The sequence below is a fragment of the Bison bison genome, unplaced genomic scaffold (assembly GCF_000754665.1).
Source record: "Bison bison bison isolate TAMUID 2011002044 unplaced genomic scaffold, Bison_UMD1.0 scf7180017864472, whole genome shotgun sequence".
NCBI classification, from domain to species: Eukaryota; Metazoa; Chordata; class Mammalia; order Artiodactyla; family Bovidae; genus Bison; species Bison bison.
The window spans coordinates 9,276,685-9,282,508 of record NW_011495033.1 but is presented as its reverse complement, the minus strand read 5'-3'; the positions used below and the strand labels follow the sequence as shown (position 1 = coordinate 9,282,508).

The 5,824-nt window shown below is 42.8% G+C and overlaps 1 protein-coding gene across 1 annotated transcript in view; it reads left to right on the top strand.

Moving 5' to 3' along the window:
- The first annotated feature begins 4,263 nt into the window (after positions 1 to 4,263).
- The window catches only part of SLFN11 (schlafen family member 11), a 24,381-nt gene continuing 22,820 nt past the window's right edge, over positions 4,264 to 5,824 (top strand). Inside the window, exon 1 of the mRNA XM_010861504.1 lies at positions 4,264 to 4,374. The gene's annotated coding sequence lies outside the window, so the exon portion shown is untranslated. The remainder of the gene's footprint in view (positions 4,375 to 5,824) is intronic.

Below are 5,824 nucleotides of genomic sequence, written 5' to 3'. Positions count from 1 at the left end.
TTACTCCCTGGAAGGAAAGTTATGACCAACCTAGATAGCATATTGAAAAGCAGAGACATTACTTTGCCAACAAAGATCTGTCTAGTCAAGGCTATGGTTTTTCCTGTGGTCATGTATGGATGTGAGAGTTGGACTGTGAAGAAGGCTGAGCGCCGAAGAATTGATGCTTTTGAACTGTGATGTTGGAGAAGACTCTTGAGAGTCCCTTGGACTGCAAGGAAATCCAACCAGTCCAATCTAAAGGAGATCAGCCCTGGGATTTCTTTGGAGGGAATGATGCTAAAGCTGAAACTCCAGTACTTTGGCCACCTCATGTGAAGAGTTGACTCATTGGAAAAGACTCTGATGTTGGGTGGGATTGGGGGCAGGAGGAGAAGGGGACGACAGAGGATGAGATGTCTGGATGGCATCACTGACTGGATGGACATGAGTCTGAGTGAACTCCGGGAGTTGGTGATGGACAGGGAGGCCTGGCGTGCTGGGATTCATGGGGTCGCAAAAAGTCAGACACGACTGAGCGACTGAACTGAACTGAACTGAAATGAAAATATCTTATTAAGTAGAGCAAAACCACCACAACAACAAAAAAAGCTCTTTCCCAAGCTCCATAAAATATGGAGGTGGGGGTGGAGGGTAGACATTCTAAGGAACTCAGAACAGAGGAACACGATTAGGACAGAAGCATTCTTCTTCCCTCGTTTCCTCACAGGTCACAGTGAGAAGCTGGCACTGGGGCTTGTGCCTTCCCCGAAGGGTGGCTGTTGGCAGGCACACAACTCAAGAGGTCTGTAAAACAAACCTTTGTTGATCCAAAGATACCTAAAGTGTTGTCCAAACTTTCCCAAGAGGAATCACCTGATGTGGTTGTTAAAATTCCAGACCCTTGGTCCCTCTCAGTTCTAGGGAATTTGGAAATCATGTAGGAAACCTGTTGAATGCTGAAATGGGTGGAGACTGTGATTGGATTACAGGAAGAGCACTCACCCATTTCTTAAAGAGCTCCCCAGGAATGACCATTACGTCTATCAGACGGAGCTTTGAGGAGGTGCCCATGTACTCGTGTGGGTTTCGGAGCCAAATTCGACAAGGCTCAGGAACTCAAATGTGATTGGGCAGTTTAACTGCTCTTTCTTGTATGAAATGGAAATAACCATCATTATATCCATCTCTCAATGGCAGTTGTAAAGATTAGATGCTGTGTTCCATGTGTTTGGTACACAATCTAAGTGTCAACAAGCAGTAGCTATTAAACCACTAGTGAATTCTCAGTGCCTGGCCTATGATCCAGCACTGTTACTTAATCTTTCCGAAGCTTAGTTTCCTCCTAGGGAAGGGAAGTTGAGGAGTGGGAAATATCCCCCCTCTACCTGTCTTGAGTTATTTTAGCTGTAGATTAACACAAGACAAATTAACAAGATAGGGACTTCCTTGGTGGTCCAGTGGCTAAGACTCTACCCTCCCAAGGCAGGGGTCCCATGTTCAAGCCCAGGTCAGGGAACTAAATCCCTCATGCGGCAACTAAGAGTTCACATCCTGTGACTAGAGATCCTGCGTGCCGGGACTTCTTTGGTGGCTCAGTGGTAAAGAATCTGCCTGTCAATGCAGGGGACAAGGGTTTGAGCCCTGATCCAGGAAGATCCCGCATGCCATGGAACAACCATGCCCATGTGCTACAACTATTGAGCCTATGCTCTGCAACAAGAGAACCCGCTGCAATGAGAGGCCTGTATACAGTGACAAGAGCAGCCCCCGCTCACCACAACTAGAGAAAAGCCCAGGAAGCAACAAAGACCCAGCACAGCTGTTAAAAAAATAAAAGGTCCTGCATGCCCAGCTAACACACTGCACAGTTAGATAAATAAATAAATATTTTTTAATTTAAAAAACAGGAAAAAATTAATTAATATACACAGAGGTCATAGAAATTCTACCCCTACGCCAGACCAAGTGACCAAAGCAGTCTGTTCATATAACATGCTTAGATACAGAATTATTTATGAAGATTTAAGAAAGGGGTTTGTGCTTGGGGTAGTAGACTCATGAGGGAAGAGAGTCTGTTTATTTGGCTTTCTTAGCCTTGAATTCCTTATCTGGTGATAAGAATACTCTCTATACTCCTGGCATAGGGGGATCCTTTCACATGGGTGATTTATTTTCTACTTTTTGGGGGAATGAAGGAGAGGTCAGAGTGTTATTGTTTTAATATCAATCTTTCCCTCACCAGCTCTTTCTGCAGTAACTTTAACTCAAAACAATCAGTATACCACTGTGGTATGTTATGGGGCAGCCTGCTCCAAGCCTCAACACAGAGGTACTATGAAATGCGGGCACAATGCTAAATCCTCTGTGAAAAGTGTTAGTTGCTCAGTTGTGTCCGACTCTTTGTGACCCCATGGACTGTAGCCCACCAGACTCCTCTGTTCATGGGATTCTCCAGGGCAAGAATACTGGAGTGGGTAGTCATTTCCTCCTCCAGGGGATCTTCCCGACCCAGGGATGGAACCTAAGTCTCCTGCATTGCAGGCAGATTCTTTACTGAGCCACCTAGCAAGCCCCTATGGCAGCTATTAAGACATCTCCTGGTCATTGCTGAGTTTTTCTCACTGGACACTTCTTAAGTATTTATTTTCATATTTTAATGATGTTTGCTGTTTCTGGGGTACTTGGTAGGTTGCATCTGTTTTTTACAATCTGATCAATACCTCCTCTGCCACATGTAGACAATGTCATGAAGTGATAATGCTCACCATATTCAACCAGATTTGGTATCAACTGGCTTTGTGTGACAATCTATAACACTAGCAATTTCTAGGACAATTCACCATCAATAGTGAGCCAAGAGATTGTGACAAGAGACAGGAAATATGGGAGTCCAGTAGTTCCTGAACCTTCCAGACCATAGAATTACCTGGGGATCTTAAAATTGCTTATTTAACTTATATGCAGAGTACATCATGAGAAACGCTGGGCTGGAAGAAGCACAAGCTGGAATCAAGATTGCTGGGAGAAATATCGATAACGTCAGATATGCAGATAATACCACCCTTATGGCAGAAAGTGAAGAGGAACTAAAAAGCTTCTTGATAAAAGTGAGAGAGGAGAGTGAAAAAGTTGGCTTAAAGCTCAACATTAAGAAAACAAAGATCATGGCATCTGGTCCCATCACTTCATGGGAAATAGATGGGGAAACAGTGGAAACAGTGTCAGACTTTATTTTTCTGGGCTCCAAAATCACTGCAGATGGTAATTGCAGCCATGAAATTAAAAGACGCTTACTCCCTGGAAGGAAAGTTATGACCAACCTAGATAGCATATTGAAAAGCAGAGACATTACTTTGCCAACAAAGATCTGTCTAGTCAAGGCTATGGTTTTTCCAGCGGTCATGTATGGATGTGAGAGTTGGACTGTGAAGAAAGCTGAGCACTGAAGAATTGATGCTTTTGAACTGTGGTGCTGGAGAAGACTCTTGTGAGTCCCTTGGACTGCAAGGAGATCCAACCAGTCCATCCTAAAGGAGACCAGTCCTGGGTGTTCATTGGAAGGACTGATGCTGAAGCTGAAACTCCAATACTTTGGCCACCTCATGCAAAGAGTTGGAGGTCCATGACTCAATGGACATGAGTCTGAGTGAACTTCGGGAGTTGGTGATGGACAGGGAGGCCTGGCGTGCTGGGATTCATGGGGTCTCAAAGAGTTGGACACGACTGAGCAACTGAACTGACTGACTTTTATTCTCCATGAATCTGCTTTATTTTTTTTTTATTTCCCCCTCTTTCTTTTTAAAATAAAAAAAAATTATTTTATTTGTAAATTGTTGGAATCTGCATTTTTTAAAAAAAATGTGCAGAAAGATTCCGATGAGCAGCCAAGATTGGGAACTGATTTTGTTGTAGTGTAGAACCTGATAGCTGAAATTTTTTTTTTCTTTCCTTACTTCAAGGATGACTAGCTTGAATAAACATGTTGCCAGTCAGGTTCTTCTGTTTTTGTGATTTTAGTTGATTTCATCACTGACAGTTTGAAGGGTTGTTAGGCACTTTTTTTGTTTTTTGTCTTTGGGAGCTGTGCCCAAGCTTGTGGGATTTTAGTTTCCAGACCAGGGATTAAACCTGTGTCTTCAGCAGGGAAAGTGCCGAGTCCCAACCGCTAGACTGCCAGGGAATTCCCCCTGGGTTTCCGTTTTTTTTTCTCCGCCCCCTACTCCCCCTGCACTTTAAATTCCGCCCCCATGTTTCAAATTCACCAATTGGGAAACTGCCAAACCCTAAACCCTCATCATCCACCCCCAGGGAGGTCGGACACCAGGCCAGTGTGCTCATTTCTACTTCTGATCTCACTGTGCACCCCGGCCTGTTGTTTAACCTCCAGAGTCTGTAAGTAATCACTTTTAATTTTTTTTTCAAAGTTTCCTAATGATTATTGCTGAAGAACTACATTGGTTATTGAGATTGAGATGGTTATTTGTTATTGACTGAGATGGTCAGAGAACACTGGCTCATCACATCCTAAATTCAATTCCCTCTAGTGCCCAACACTTTTTCTGAATATTAGGAGTGATCGCTAAATTCATACTGTAACAATTTTTGCAATCTATAAAGATGGCTACCCAAAAGAAACCAAGAAAAGAATCTCAGGGGACTCTGATTTCCGTAAGCTATGGGGCAGGTTGTAGATCAATGTGGTAGATGGGAGAAACTTAATACAAAACTAACAGTATTAGTCAATACAGGAAATCCAGCAACCATTTCAACTGGTTTCAACGGCAGTTGTTGAGCTTATAGAGGCTACTAGAAAAATTAAGTAAGAAAGTCAATGAGGTGTATTGCCTAATTCTCTGTCTGGCTCTAGCACTGTTTTCGATTGCATTAAACATTTCTCAAATAATACAGGCATATTGTACAAAATAACATTTCCTCCCTCCCTCTCCCTCTTCCTTTCCGATTCCATTCCCTAGGGTGAAATCCTTAATAACAGTTTGATGTGTATCCAACAGATTTTTCTGTAGCATTGCTCTCCTAGATGTTTAAAGTTTCAACGCAGAAGTAACGCACTTTTCACTTACTTATTAAAAAGACAAAGTCCTATTGACTGACAGCCAACAGTCAGTTGGCTCTCTTTCTTGAGGTTGGGAAGGCAGCCATAAAGAGTCAAATGCCATCTAAATAGTTTTTTGAGAAATCGAAACCTAAAAGACAGGAGCACATTTAACTTGGTTTCAGGAAATTGAAACTTTAAAATGGCGGGAACATTAAAATAGTGGAAACATTAAAATAGTGGGAACTTTAAAACGATGGGAACATTCTAGTTTCCTTTTTTAAGAAAATAAAAGCTGGGCATTTCTCCTGGGCTTGCTTTTGTGAAGCTGAGGATCCCTGAACAGGTCAGAACTCGGGTATTTTTCTCTTCAGCACCCCAACCCTGAGACTATCTAGAGAGACTGGAGCTATGCCTGTTCAACAGAAAAGATGGGCTGGAAAAAAGACCAAAGAATGCTAAGATAAAAATCCACCCTGTGGAACCCAAAGCCAGTGCTCTGTGATAACATAGAGGGATGGGAGGGGAGGGCTGTGGGAAGAGGGTATAAGAAGGAGGGGACATATGTATACCTATGGCTCATTCATGTTGGTGTATGGCAAAAACCATCACAATATTGTAAAGTAATTGTCCTACAATTAAAAAATGTATGTGTGTGTTAGTTGCTCAGTTGTGTCCAACTCTTTGTGACCCCATGGACTGTAGCCCACCAGGCTCCTTTGTCCGTGGGATTCTCCAGGCAAGAATACTGGAGTGGGTTGCCATTTCCTTCTCAAAAAAAAAAAAAAA